The 16,023-nt window shown below is 39.4% G+C and overlaps 1 pseudogene; it reads right to left on the bottom strand.

The window, feature by feature from the left end:
- Nucleotides 1-7,830: 7,830 nt before the first annotated feature.
- Nucleotides 7,831-12,985, bottom strand: LOC114698301 (annotated as a pseudogene).
- Nucleotides 12,986-16,023: the final 3,038 nt, after the last annotated feature.

The following is a 16,023-nucleotide window of genomic DNA, read 5'->3' as shown; positions in this document are numbered from 1 at the left end:
ATTGAATATACCAACAATGTCAATTAATAATTAAATTCATATTATGATGGAGAGAAATACAGAAACTTCTTGGTATGCTTATTTTAACAAGGAAATAAATCTGTTTGTCATACTTGTTAGATACTCAAAATGTCACAGAATAAAACACTTTTGTAGTGCAGTGCTGTGGTGGGAATAAATTAAGAGAACTGGCTTTAAATACAGAGGAACTGATAGCACAATCATATTTTTATAGTAGTGTAATAACCTCAAGAATTATGGATATGTTTGAGTGAATATCAGGAAAGGTAATTTTAACTAAAAAAGCAATTTCAAAAGTAAATCAAGTCACAGATTCTAAGAGTTGAAAATACTCTCACTATTGAAGTAGTCATAGTATGTATCATAAGTAATTATTTCATAGGTGTTATGGAATATTACTTTAACTATGTAAAGGTCTGTTACATTTATTTGTTTATGCTGCATTTGTTTAATTATGTAAAAGTGTGTTGCTTTTGTTTATGCTGCACTTGTTTAACCATGTAAAGATGTGTGCCTGCCTAGGGCACATGATTGGTCTAATAAAAAGCTGAACAGTCAATAGCTAGACAGTAGAGAGATAGACAGGGCTGGTAGGTGAAGAGAGTAAGTAGAAAGAGGAATCTAGGCTCAAGAGAATTTTGGAGGATGAGAGGGAGAGAGAAAATGAGGGAAAAACCTGGGTCAGCAAGTCAGGCAGCCATCAGCCATCCAGACACAAAGTAGGACAAAACATAGATGAAGAGAAACAGGTTCAATTAAGTTATAAGAGCTAGTGGGGCAATGATAAGATAAGGCCAAGCATTCATAACTAATAGTAAGTCTCCATGTCATGATGGCCCAAAAGAAAAGCCTGCTACACATAGGCAATTTTAAAAATGGCACCAGGAATTTGGCAGACAATCCATGTTTTTACCAAATAATTATGGAGAATATTACTGAAATCAATGAAGATAAGAAATATTTTTATTTTTATATTTTGACATCACTTATTGGCACCTTTCCTTAATATTATTCATATAATATTAAATATTTTGGTATGACTGTTTAATTTTTTTACTTTCATACAAAGTGACAGGTTTTCTTATGTTATTTTTCATAAATAATTATTTAATTTGATCCTCCCTCCTCCCCAGCCCCTCTTACTCATCCCCATACACACCTCACCACTTATATAGTCTGGTCCTATTATTCTCCCTTCCATGTTCTATTACACTTCCTTAAAAGCCTACTTTCTATTCTCATGAATCCTACTGCAGTTTAATGAACTCAAACCACAAATAGGTCCATATAAATACATGTATATGAAAATCAGAGGCTATGATCATCATGAGGGACAACACATAGTATTTGACTTTCTGAGTCCAGGTTATCTCACGAAGCATATTTTTTAGTTTCATTTATTCTTTAGAGCTACATAAAATCTGATTGTATATATGTACCATACATTCTTACTACCTATTGATCTATCAATGAATATCTGAGCTGATTCATTATTTGCCATTGTGACTACAGCAATATATTTCTTTGTGTATATGACCAGAAATGCTGGATAAGGATGCGAAAGTTCAGGCACAGAAGTAAAGGTGTATTACCAAGGGAATGAGAGAGAATTTCAGAGATAAAAATTGCCAATATATTTGAAGGTGTATTGACGAGAGAATAGTATGTAATAAATACAGGATGTGGTATTCATAATATTTTTATAATCATTTAAAGAGTAGAATATTCAGTACTATTCAGAATATTGCAGAATTATCCATTTCTGAGTGGTATTTTCACTAAAAATTTATCTTGTTCTAAAAGATTTTGATTTTTTCTCAATACATATGTGGCAAACATTCTATTTTTCTCTTGAAAATAAAGTACATTAAGAAATTACTAGCAGAAAATTACCTAACAAAATCAAAGACCTGTTAAATGAAGTACAAACTTGCAATTATTGAGAACCTCTTCAGTTAAATTAAGAAACTCTGGAATGAGTTAGCATTTTAATAGAAATGCACATTTCAAACAAGATAAGTTAGTCAGCCTTTGAAAATATGTAGCAGAGGGTTACTGTTTCTTCCATCTGGTAAGGTTTCATTAATGAGTACCATCTGTAAAGAGAATGTATATATTAGAAAAAAATCACTCCCTTTTTAACATAAAACCTAAGCAGACATTTTTCTTTTTTGTTGCTACAGAAATGTCCACAAAGTCTGGCTTTCAGTAATAACTCTGATATGTAAAAACTATCATGAAAATAGCTGATTCTCTTAACATTAAGTCCAGATATTTCAGGCTGGTCATACAACCTCAAGGAAAAAAAAACAAGACTAAGTTCCTCTAAGTAGGTAGATATGCATAACCAGGTTAACCAGGACCAGAATGTCAAAGCTATTTATTCCAGAGAATTCTTCCTCCCAGTTCTACTCTCCCATAGCACTCTCTTTGGTTGGTTTTATTTGTTCCTTATCTGTCTTCTCAAGGCATGGTGGTATTCCTCACAAAATATGCCTTAATTGAGTTCAAATCAACTCAAGTTTAATCAAACCAAAATAATCTGGTTAGTTTAGAAGAGGACCAGCTAAGTGTTCTCACTCTTTATTGTGCAACATTTAGGATTTGATTTTGTGTACTTAATACACATCTATACCTCAGTGACCACCTTTTAAGATTGGGCTGAGGGGTTGGGGATTTAGCTCAGTGGTAGAGCGCTTGCCTAGCAAGCACAAGGCCCTGGGTTCGATTCTCAGTTCCAAAAAAAAAAAAAAAAAAAAAAGATTGGGCTGAAATCCATCGTTTTTAATTAACAAACTAAGAGCCATTTGTTTTCAGATTATAGTTATACATATTTATTTAGTGCAAATTCAGTTCTTAATTTCAGAAGAATAGTGATGTAAAACATCTTTCACATATTTTCTTGAGTGCCGAACATATTTTGAAGACAATTGTAGTCATATTATTTTATAGTTAAAATATTTATTTAGAAACAATATAAAATATTAACATGTTACTAGGATAGAATGAGACTTTTTCTCTTTTTCATACAGAACTTGTTCTTCTATCTCTTAAACCAGCTCTTTTTGGAAGATATTCACAAACATGCAAAGGACCTAGAACATGGAAAAATCCAATCATTTAGAATTATCTAAGTTCCTCATCAACAGTACCTGATTGATCTACTCAGAGAACCAAGCTCCCTGAAGGAATTGAAAGAACTATTATTTACTCTCAGCACAGGAATAAGGAAAAGGCCTGCTCACTGCTCAGTCCCATGGTACAATTCCCCTAATATCACGATCTTGTCATTTGGAATCAACAAGAGAAGGCATGAGAAAATGAACAACAAAGAGCTCTGTAACCACAGTCACAACTTCTTGCCTTCTATTTGTTGTGCCCACTTTGGCCACCATTTCATTATAACCAAGCTTAACCAAAAGCTATCCTCTACACCAAGGATGCATTTCAATTGTGTTTTTTATATTCAACCATATTCAGTTAAATTGACCTCCCAATATCAGCCAAGAGAGGAATTATAAAATAGCTACTAGAAACCAGGGAACAAATGCTACAACAATAAACTATTAAGTAATAAGTAAACAAAACGTCTCATACTTGTTACAATACACCATGCATTGATTTTTATTGTATTTAATTATCTATGTATATATTCACATGAAAAGACAATTGTGTTGGTCAGGAAACAACTTGTAGGATTTGGTTCTCTGTCCACCATATGAGCTGTAAAGATTAAACTTAGATAATAATTCTGTGTAGAAACCAAACTTAGATTTACGCCATTTCATTGGCTCTCAGGTTTTTGTTGTGTATAATGAATAATTACAGGTAAAGCCATTTATTGAATATCTTTCCAGCTCCATTTCATTCCCTACTTCAATTCTGAGTGATAAGAATAATTGTGATATGATTACATATATTAGCTACATAACTATTTTTCTCTAAATCATAAGACAATGTTTTATATTCTATAAAGGATATTTTGAAGAGTGTATCATTCTAGAAATTCAATTCTTTTATCATCCCTTAGCATTAAATATGCAGAGTTTTCTCTGAATGACTATTGTTTACTAATTTATTTTAAATATAGTTTTTTCTAATCTGTCAGTTAATAATTATGCAATATATAATTCAATATAGTTCATTTTAACATATATACATATTCATTTATGGAAGCACATAGCATTTACATCTTCTTGGTAGCTTAATGCTATTCCTCTTTCAATGATTTGTACTCAAATGCTGCACAAAGAGGCATTAATCATCTCTATTCTTTCCATCTGTAGGTAGACTCAATACTATATCTTGCTTTGAAACTTTTTTGCTCATTTTTGGTTAATGAAATATACATTTAATTTTCTATATTTTATATTAGACATGTGGTGTCACATTGTATGATTATTTGGTAACTTCCTTCTGTCAACTGAATATTACGAATAAAAGAATTATGAAAAATGTTACAACAGCTAAGATCACTCAGTTTCTTTCCTAATAAAATACCATAATGGATAAATATTTGCAGCATTTCCAGATTGTGGCTACTAACTAGTAGTACGAGTCCTATAAACATCTCTTGATATATATATGCATTAGAATTTTTGAGGGGTTGGCTGACTTTTTGTAAAGGAACATGTAGTAAAATTGCTAGGCTTTTTGGTCTACAAATGATGTCAGTAACTTTTTTTTCATTTCTAAAATTCTTTCAATTGTAAAATATATTTTTAGTTTGATAAGTCATAAAAAATAGTGACATACTTGGCTATGGACCATTGTGACAATCCTTGCAGAGAAAACAAACAAAATGAAATAAATAGCAAAGTTTTATGTTTATGCCAATATGGGAAATGTGAAGTGCTATTTCAGTGTTATTAATTCAATGAGCCCAAGCATCATTGCATGTGTTTATTGGACACTTGGGTCTTCTCTTCTGTACAATGACTAGTCATTCAAATATTTTGCTCATTTTTCAAGTGAATTGCTTTTTGTTATTCCTTAGACATTAGTCTCTTCTTTGTAATATTAGTGGCACATATCATCTGTTTATGAATTGTTATTTGCTGGAAAAAACTTTCAAACTTAATTTAGTCTAATTCATCTATCTTTATTGCGGATTCTTCTTTTACTGTATATTGTCATCTAGGCAATTTTATGCTCTTAGTTCTAAATCTTTAATGTATCTTGTGCATTAAAAAGCACAGATGTTAGCAATACAAGCCTCAGTCAGTAATGTTGACAGAGGAAACATTATATGATTAGTTCATGAAAGCTATAGCCTCATGAGTGAACTAATGCCATTCTCATAGGTCAGTTTCATTATTGTACAAATGGATTTTTCTAAAAGTGTGAGTCCAGTTCATACCCGCACCATCTCCCGCAGCTCTCTTCCCTCCTTTCCACACCCCATCTCACATATGCATTCTTTTCTGTTTCCAAGCTTTCACCATCTGGCCTTAGATAATACACCTGAAGGACCTCACTCTATATCAGCTCCCTGATCTTGGACTTTTCAACCATGAGAATTAGACTTTAGTTGTGCATGAATTAGCCTGTGGCATTCAGTTACAGCAGCACAAAATGATGAGAGCATATGAAATCTACACTTAAGTACACTGCAAAATGAAGCAATGATTCTGTTTTTTTACTAAAGTCTATCATTTCCCCCATTAAGTAAGAATGCTGACTTTGTTGTATGCTTAATTCTTGTCAATTTATACTACAAGAACAAATAATTCACAAATCTTGGTGGATTATCCAGTTTATTTTTGCTTACATTGTTAATAACACATCAGCATTGAGTCTCCTCTGTGCTTTCTCTAATTTATCTTCTTTTATATCTATTTTCTTAATTAAAGACTAGCCTGAAATGATAATACTTAATTACAGCAAGACAGTTTTAGCAGAAGGTAAAGAATTGCCCAATGATTCAATGGAGTCTCTACCACTATAGTAATATAGTCACCATGCCCAAAGCTTCTGCTCACATTATGTTGGACTAAAGTGGGCAAAGCCCAGTATCAATGGAAATGTGTGGCAATAGAGAGGAGTAATCACTTTCTAATGAGAGCAATGCAAATTCTTCAGTCAAGGCATGAAATATATCACCCTCTTATATGAAGAACTTTGGGGGAAATGAAAATAAGCTATGCTATAATGTATGTGTGGATGTTTTTTCTTGTTTCTGGTAATGTTGCCTCTCTTGTACAAAAACTACACACAGGCCCACAATATTTATTCATAGCTAGTGCTACAAGACACTGTATCCTGAACTCTTTGGACTATTCTTGAATTTATTAAAAATTCACTGATAGTGATGAGATACTCTTAAATATGTTACCATACATAATGATTTTCTGACATATTTTTTGTCTTCTGGTGGATTTTTTCTAATATCCCAAATCTACCAACCTGCTATAAATTGTCTAGATTAATATTGATTTTTTTCTCAATTCTTAATGTAGACAATCATATCCAGTTTAAATAATGGTGACTTTGTATACATTTAAAATCTCCCATTTCTAATTTGAATTTTATATTTAATATCTCTTAGATGCAAAATAAAATAGGTTTTGCCATTCTGTTCATATATATTTATTTTTTTCACTTCTCATGACACATTTACATCTATTTTTCCATTTTTCTTGTGTTTTCTTTTAATATCCATTATATCTTATCCCTTCTATTTGTTTTATATTTATAAAATTTCTGTAGAAATTTTCCCCTGAATATTCTTTTTTTTTTTTCAAGGTTAAAATGAAGTTTATTATGTTTTTGATTTTTTTTTGATTTTTTTTGATTTTTGTTTTTTTGAATAAAACTGTTTGTAAAACAGCTATTTTATCCCCATGGCAGAGTGACCCCTGAAAGATGCACATATCCCTTCTTAAGGCCTTAACAAGATTTTTTTTGTACTTTTTTCTTTTTTTAAAACTCATATATTTAAAAATTATACAATTTACAAAACAAAACAATACAACATAAAGATTCATGTAGCATGGGGCCACAAATCTGACAAGCCCCCTTTTCCATTATAAAAATGAAAGAAAGCAATAAAGCGTTAAAGCGGGTGGTTCTAGTTAGCTTCACCCACCTACATGGTTCGCACGTTCTCTCCCCGACCTGGCCTGTTTCAGCAGCAGAGGCCTGGGCCTCTGTGGGTTCCATGGATCGTGTGGGTCCCCATGGGTCCCGGCTACATGGAATGTGTCCAGGAAAGAGGGCGCCAGAGGTAAGCCATTCCTTAAGTATACCTGTTGCTGTGGGGCTACTCTACCTATCTGGTGGGGCCACAGTGATCCAGGACACAGCCATGACCTTGGGGCATCTACCAATTCCACCACCACCCCCAAAAAAGAAAAAAAAATAAAAATAAATAAATAGTGTTTCTGGAAAGGAAAAAATTTATTTTTGTGTTTAAACATCATTCCCCCACTTTTGAAAATGACCATCCCCATTCTGCCCTCCCCCACAAACTTCCCTGTGAGACAGACTGACAGAGGAAGGTGGCTGTTATTTGTCTGCTCTTTCAGTTCTGGGTCTAGTGTTCACTGAATTGTTGTGAGACAGGCTAAAGATCAAAGCCACACCCCCATCTTTTATGAGATGAGTTTGTTCAGTTCAATTTCACATTTAAATTTCATTGTCATTGGAACAAATTTTGAGTTAACTAGATAATTTTAAAATAGAATCAAAAGGGATAGCGCACCTTTCATTTAAACAAAGTCTTTCCAGACTAAAAATAGATTTATATATATATATTTTTTATCCCTCCCTTTTAACCCCCCTTCCCCGTCAGCCCACCCCTCCCCCTCCCCCATATTGTCACTATGGAGATTGTGTCCATGGAAACAGCCATTCCAACATCTTGTGTCTTTCTTTCCTGTGGTGTCACCAGTTTGAGTGTGATGTGAGAACATAGGAAGGAAGTGCTGGCATGGGCAGGCGCAGTGGGGGTGCAGGGCAGGGCGGGGCGGGGCGGGGTCGCACAGCAGGAGGATTCCATTCCATCATGTGTGTCCACCACCTTCTCATCTCCACAGTCTCACCTTGTGCTTGGGGCACCTCACCGAGAAGTTCTCCTCATGCAGCAAACAATCTGCGTCAATGGCACACGGGTAATGGTATCGGAAGGAGCAGCCTTTGTTGTAGCAGCCCAAGGTAGCGCCGGCCTCCTGGCAGTGGGAGCATTTCATCTCTCTGGCGATTTCCAGCGCTTCCTGTAGGCCATAGAGCCTGCCACAGACCAGGTAGATTCCATTGGCCCAGAGAATACAACCCTCATGGACCCAAAATTCATTGCTGTCGAGAGGTAGTTCAGGGATTTGTAACTCCAGCTCAGGACCACCTTCTGAAGTGGTAGGGACAGGGGGCTTTGTGTCCAAAACAGCCTTCTCACTGCTGCCCTCAGTGGCTGCTTTTTTACAAGGGAGCCCTCTGGACAGGGACCGAGGACCTCCGCCACAGTCTTCTGAGCGGTGGCGCCGCTTGAACCTAGGATGAGCAGCCAGGCTCCTCTGCTCCTTCTGCTGCTGCTGCTCTCCTCCTCCTCAGTGTCTGTTTTAGAACCGTTAGAAGCGCTTTTGTGCTGAACCTTGACCTTGCTCTGCATTTCTGTGGACCTCTTAGGAGGTGGATTCTTCGGAAGAGTGGCTGCATAATCTTGGGGATAAAAGGGTCCAAAGAGGTCACCCATGTTCCGGTAACTGGCCCACTTGCCACAGAGACAACAAACAAGATGCCCCATAACAGAAGATTCTGTTACCACAGGCCCTGCAGCATAAAGGATGAAGCTGGGAGCACCTTGCTTTCTGTGCTGCTCGGGGGAGGGGTCAGAGATCGCGGACCCTTCCGGCTCCTCACCAGTTTGGTCTGTTCTTCTTCTTCAGCATTGATGATTGTACAAACAGCTCCAAGCTCACATTTATTTACTACATGGATGTAGGGGAAAAAAGACTTGTTCTTGCATCAGTTTTATCTAGTGGCTGGGTAGCATACTTTAGCTTGATCTCTGGTTCTTGAGGTTCTACGATGGGAACTGCTTGTTTGGTTTTCCGCTTCCTTGGCTGGGCCCCAGGCTTCCTTCTCTCTCTCCTTTGCCTCTGCTTTTTTGGCTTTGGCTCTCCATCTGCAGAACCTTCTGGTATCTGAGGGGGTTGAGGGGGTGGAGGTGGTGGCTGCTGCTGTTTCTTTTGCTTATTCACACTACCGATGGTCTCCCCTTTTTCTTTCCTGATGGGAAGTACCCTTTTGGGGGAAACTTTCTTGTTTGGGTGAAATCATGACTGTTTCATTCTCTTTTTCCTCAGTCTTGGGGTTTGCCTCAGGGGCCAATATGCCCACTGGAGCTACATTCTTTGAGTCAGGGAAGATTAGTGGTGCTGCCCCACCCAGGAACCATCTGGTCTCCCTTGGTTACCACCAGGCTTCTGTGAAGCTGTGGACGTCATAGTACCAGAAGGTTCCTTTCCAGTAGGAGCTGTCTCTGCATGTGCCTCTGTCTTGACTTTGTCATCCTCACTGCTACGCCACTCTTCTGAAGGCCCTGGAAGAGGCTTTTCAATGTTTGATTCCTGGCTAGTTGCACTGACTGGGTCAGATCCCACCTCCCCTTTTCTCTTCTCCATCTCAGCCTCTTGAGTAGCCACAGCCCCACCTTCAGGAGGACCACTCTTCAGAGACAGTATATCATCCAACGTGACTGTATCTCCTCCCGCCTCAGCACTATTTGTGGATGCACTCCTCCTAATATTTGGGGATGTGATCTTCTGAACTATAGCTTCCAATTTCAATCCCCTTCCCTTCCGTGGGGGCAGTATTTTGGTCTTAGCAGGACTCGTGAGGGTAACAGCAGGACAGTTTCTATTGTCTGGGTTTGGAAGGTCCTTGGAGGCATCTCTCTTAGGGATAGACTTGATATCCTGACTGTGAGAAAGATGGGTGTAGGAATTGTATGCCTTATCAGCACCTTCTTTTGATGGGTGAAGGAGGCGCCCTTTATCATCAGTGTTACTGTTTTTTACATCTTGTGACTGTCTCTTACTGGGAATAGGGGAGATAAAAGAACGGACCCGCCTCCACATGATTAAAGGATTTTGAGAAGAATGATCCTCTTGACCTGGAAGCCGTAGCATTACATTACTGGGTTTGGATGACTGTGTAGATTCAGTTAGTATATGTCCATCTGTCTCATGGGGTGGCCCATACCGTTTCTGATTAGACATTCCTGGAGGACCACTGCTTTTGGCTGGAGAAGTCTGCCGAGAAAGATCCCAACATGACTCTTGTAACTTTTGAGAGCTGTGCTTCAATTCCATGCCTTTAGTAGGCAGACCATCACTAGACATGAGACAGCGCCCAGCTTCCTGAGTGCTTGGTCATGGTATGTCCCTACTGGTGGGCCATACATCATACCATCTTTGTCATTTTTCAGGGGGCTCCGTACTCTGTCAAGAAACTGCTGCTGCCGTGGGCTCTTCCGTGGCCCTTCTTGCCTATGCTGTGCAGCAGCAATCACTCCCTGAGCAGAACTGCTGGTCCAATCCTTATATTCCTCTTGTTGCTGTTGGTACATCTGTCTCTTATAATGGAGCTGGGAATTCAAACCAGTATTAGGGTCCCCATAAGCATGAGCCCTGGTGTTTGTATGGTAAGCAGAAGCCAGGCTTTCTGAGTTGGGAGAAAAAGGAGCATGTAAAGAACTCCTGTTGGCCCTCTCTGAAAAGGTCATGTGTGGATTCATGTGATGAGGTCTCCTGGACCTCTGCTCCTGCCTGGAGACATCTTCAGTTTTTCTGCAAAGTCATGGTACTGAGAAGAGGTTCGACCCTTATAGTCTCCCGGCTACCAACTCTACCAGGGACCCGCCGCATTGGTGTAGACCTACTGTCTTGTGGGCCATAGTCTGAAATGGAATCATGGGCTGCTGCTCCAGGGCTGACATTGCCACGATAAGACTCATGCTTGATGCTAGTAGAATGGCAGTGGTCTCCAGATTTCTTGTTGAAACTAGCTTGAGATTTGGATTGTTCAAAGTCCTCCTCTTTTATCTGCCCACTCTGGGATTTCAGCTTTGTTTCCATGGACACCAACCCGCCTGGAAGAATGACTGATTGACTTAAACTTGGGTTGAGACGCTCATTCCTCCCAATTCTGGCATCAGCACCCATGTGTCCCAATGAGTGAGCCCCTGGGTCCCTGACAATCTGTCTTAGTGGAGAAATATCACAGATCACTGACCTCCTTTCAGAAAGGAGCCCCCAGGCTCATGGGCTGATGATGGAGGTTCTATCTCAAACTTTCTGGGAATGGGATAGTCAGACAAGTTGATCTGTTTCATTTCAGGAGCTGTGCTGCTTGACTTCCTTTCCCATGGTCCCCAGTGGGGGTTTTCTAACAGGGATCCGATGCTCTTGTTGAGAAGGCCCCTGCTGGCTAATTCATTGGTTTGACTGACTAAGATGTTGGGCCTTGCAGTTCCTTCCAGGCCACTAGTCATCCCTTGATGTTCCTGAGCACTTCTAGGATACCTTCTGTCAGGATGGTGGTGGTAACCCTGAAGCACTTCCTGTAGGAGACTTGGGAACTTCTCATTTCTACCCTTTCGTTCCCCGTGGCTGGCAAAATCCCCCTTTTCTTGTCCTGAAGGATACTGAGGAAAACCACTGACATTTCGTGGTACAGCTGACCCAAAACTCTCTTTGTAACTGTAGCGCAAACTTCCAGGAGATTTGCTAGGCTCAGTCCTGCCTGTGAAACTTGGGCCTACTGCTGAGTGGCTACTCTGGCCATTCCCCTCTCCATTGTGGTTAGAACTATTATCACCATTCTTATTTCCTTTGCTCCCTCCTCCTGGAGGATCTGGCTGTGGAAGTGATGTGTGGCTGGCTTCCTTTACACCACTATTGCTAGGTGGCCTCTGAGTGGCAGCAGGATCCTCCTCTTGGATCCTTTATCTTGTCCACCTGATTTTTCTACCCGACCTGTCATGGCTTCCCGGGAGACAATCACCCCAACTGTCTTCTCATTTACTTTTGTGTTCCCCTCAGACAGTGGCATGTCCTTAGCACCTGGAGAGGCAGCTTCTTCCCTAGCTGCAGGACTGGTACTGAGCCTAGGGGCCTCATTCTGAGCACCTTGTGTTGGTGAGGAGCCAGCTTTCTCTGAAGCTCCACACTTGTAGGTGGTGTCAGAGCTAGTGCTCTGGCCACTTAGTTGCCTCACTCTCTCACCTTGATCTTCTGAACTACTGGAGCAACCTCCATCCAATGACTCTGCCATAGGGGACTTTAATTGTTCTTCAGGCTGTGAAGAACCTCCCCTGAATATTCTTAAATTTAACAAATTACATTTCTACTTTATGCATAGTTATATCTTAACAGCACCTAATAGGACTCAGTATATCTCTCTTACTTTTCCCAGAGAACAGCAAAACAACTTGAATTCTTGTAAATAACCATAGAACATAACAAAGAACATGGACTCAACCCCATTACTGGTAGACATGTTGCAGTTTCATTGTAAAACATTATTACACTCAGTAGAAAAATAATCTAATGAAATGTCTTCCACCGGGCATGGTGGCGCATGCCTTTAATCCCAGCACTCGGGAGGCAGAGGCAGGCGGATCTCTGTGAGTTCGAGGCCAGCCTGGGCTACCAAGTGAGTCCCAGGAAAGGCACAAAGCTACACAGAGAAACCCTGTCTCAAAAAACCAAAAAAAAAAGGGGGAAATGTCTTCCACATCTGTGTCTCACTATTGTTGGAATTCATTCAACATCATTACATCACCTTTCTTGTTGCTGGAAAAAATCTTTTGGAATATTTGTGTGATAAACGTGTATTAATCATTTTTTATTTTTAAAATGACCTTTCTTTTGCTCCTGGGTGACAGTTGGGCGAATTATATATTTTTATTAATTCATTGAGAATTTTGTGCAATGTGTCTTGATCATACTCACCCTCTTTCCATAATTCATCTCAGATCTACCCTCTTTTTCTATGTACCTAATGCTGTGTCCTTTGAAAAAAGGAAAACATCATGCTCAATTTGTACTACCCATATGTTCTTGAATATGTGTCATTTCACTGCAGTGTGCTTGATATACCAGAGGGTACCCTATAAAAAAATACTTATTCTCCCTTTCACAGCAACTACCAGTTGTTCATACTTCCTTGGCCTGGGATGGAATGAAACGTGCTCACTTCCCTCTCCATTCTAAGATTTTGTCTGGCTTGAGTTTGCACAGGCTCTCTGCATGCTCTCCTAACTGTGACATTTTACATGCAGCTGCCCCTCTGTGTCCAAAAGACACTATTTCCTTATCTACCACCTCTGGCTTTTCCACTTTGCCTCCTCTTCTGCAATAATACTTAAGCCTTTAGAGGAGGAGGTTCAGTATACAGGCTCCTTTTAGAGTTGAACATTCTGTGGTCTCTTATTCTCTGCATGGAGGCCACTTGTGTGATTTTGTGTCACTAGTTCACTACTACAAACAGAAGCTTCTTCTGATGAGGGTTAAGCCTTGCTTCAGTCCGTGGTTATGATGACAAGTCATTAGTAGTTGTTTTAATACAATGTTCATTTAACAGATTCATAGGGCTGCTTTCTCTCCTTGGGTCTTTGATCTGCCTAGACAGATCTTGGTCCTGTCATGAGTCCAAGGTAAAAGTTTCATCTCATGGAGTGAGCCTTAAATCCAATCAGAAATTGATAGGTTAAGCACATGACATTCGTGCCACTATTGCACCAGCGGCCAATTCTTGCCAGGCCAATTGTCATTACTCATAGGATTCACAGCTGTGTATTGTGGGGATGTATTGTGTCCCCCCAATATACTGTGTCTCCCAATAACATGTGCCTGAGGATCAGAGGAAAAAGCCAGCCACTATATAAAAGTCAGGCAATGGTAGCACATGCCTTTAATCCTATCACCTGTCTGGATCTCGGTGAGTTCAAGTCCACACTGGGAACTGGAGCTGGAGTTTTCTCTAGTCTTGCTTGGTCCACAGTCAGGATAAATCTCTCTCACCTGCTAGTCCCACAACCAGTTTGACTCAACCGAGTAAACACATAGAGACTTATATTGTTTAAACTGTTTGGCCTAATGGCTCAGGCTTCTAGCTATCCAGTTCTTACATCTTAAATTAATCCATTTCCATAAATCTATACCTTGCCAGTGGCTGGTGGCTTACCAGCATCTTCACATGCTGCTTGTCATGGTGGCGGCTGGCAGTGACTCCTTCAGCCTTCCTGTTCTTTCTTTTCTCCTCTCTGTTAGTCCCGCCTATACTTCCTGACTAGCCACTGGCCAATCAGTGCTTTATTTATTGACCAATCAGAGCAATTTGACATACAGACCATCCCACAGCAGGGAACAGAGCCAGGCATGGTAGCACATGCCTTAAATAACAATACTAGTTAGCCATGGAGGTCTGGAAGTCTGTACAAACAGCCAGGAAGTGACAGAGCTGGGCAGGAAGAGGAAGTGATGTAGGTGGACAGAGAGAGCAAATCAGATCGCAAAACAGCAAGGCATATAGGCATGGGTAGATAGGAAGTAACTCGCCTTTTTGAAGCTGCAGAGTTTATGAGGTGAGGTTAGCTGTGGCTTTTTCTATTTTCCTGATCTCTCATGTTTTCACCCCTATATGTGTCTCCATGTTTTATATTTAATAAGACTGCTTAGAATTTTGTCTACAGGGTATGAGTAATGATTACTTTTCTCCTTAAGTAGTATGAATAGCGCCTTCTATCACTATGAAATCTAGCCAGTAGGAATGAAGCCTCCACATCTGGACCAGTCTAATTTCTGAATGATCTATGGCTCAAATGTGTGATATCTTCTGCAAGATTGTCTTACTGTCAAGTTCTGGGTGGCAACCAAGAATATTATAAATAGCCTGTAATGTATGGGGATCAATGGAAATTCATTTGTCAATAACCCCAAACAGAGTAACTCATTTCTGGCATTGAGATTTTTGTTAGGCTAAAGGGTCTAGTAGAAACATTGTTACCCCATTATATGGTAACTCCAATTTAATATATACATATATGTATATGTGTACATATGTATACATGTGTACATATGTATATATATATGTATAAGAGATTCTATAGTAGCATATTATGCATGGCTTATTCAAAAGGTCTTTAGTGTTATTTATCTTTCCCAGTATTGCCTGTGTTACACTGCCTTCCTACCCCTGACCCTTTTAAGAGCTTTTCATATTGGTGAAAAGTGTGGTTGTTACTCTGTCGATTTTGTTGTAGAAAGTACATCTGTTATTATCAGCTTTTCAAATTTTAGACAAATTTCTAAGCAGATTTATTAAAAAAAGAACACGGGCTGGAGAGATGGCTCAGTGGTTAAGAACACTGACTATTCTTCCAGAGGTCCTGAGTTCAATTCCCAGCAACCACATGGTGGCTCATAACCATCTGTAATGAGATCTGGTGCCCTCTTCTAATGAGATCTAGCACCCTCTTCTGGCCTGCAGGTATACATGCAGATAGAATACTGTATACATAATAAATAAATAAATCTTTAAAAAAAATTTTAAAAAAGAACAAGGAGTCTAATATAGGGGTGAAAACCTTAGAGATCAGGGAAATAGTGAGAGCCACCAACCACCTTACTTCACCCGCTCTGTAGCTTCCAAAATGAAAGCTACTTCCTGTCTAGCCTGTGCTTTTATTGCCTTGCTATTCTGCCCTCTCATTGGCTCTTAGCCCAGTTACCTCACTTCCTTGTCACTGCCTGTCTGTGTAGACCTCCAAGTCTTTATGGTTGGTACTGGGATTAAAGGCATGTATCACCACACTTGGCTCTGTTCCCTAGTGTGGCCTTGAACACACAGAGACTCTAAACGCCAAGTGACCGGCTAAAGGGCATGTGCTACCACTGCCTGACTTTTGTGTTAATGGCTTGCTATTTTCTCTGATCTCCAAGCAAACTTTATTTATTAACATACAAATAAAATATCACATTTCAGCACAAATAAAATATC

This window comes from Peromyscus leucopus, chromosome X (genome assembly GCF_004664715.2).
Source record: "Peromyscus leucopus breed LL Stock chromosome X, UCI_PerLeu_2.1, whole genome shotgun sequence".
NCBI lineage: Eukaryota > Metazoa > Chordata > Mammalia > Rodentia > Cricetidae > Peromyscus > Peromyscus leucopus.
The sequence above is the reverse complement of the archived record's forward strand: the minus strand, read 5'-3'. Positions and strand labels throughout refer to the sequence as shown.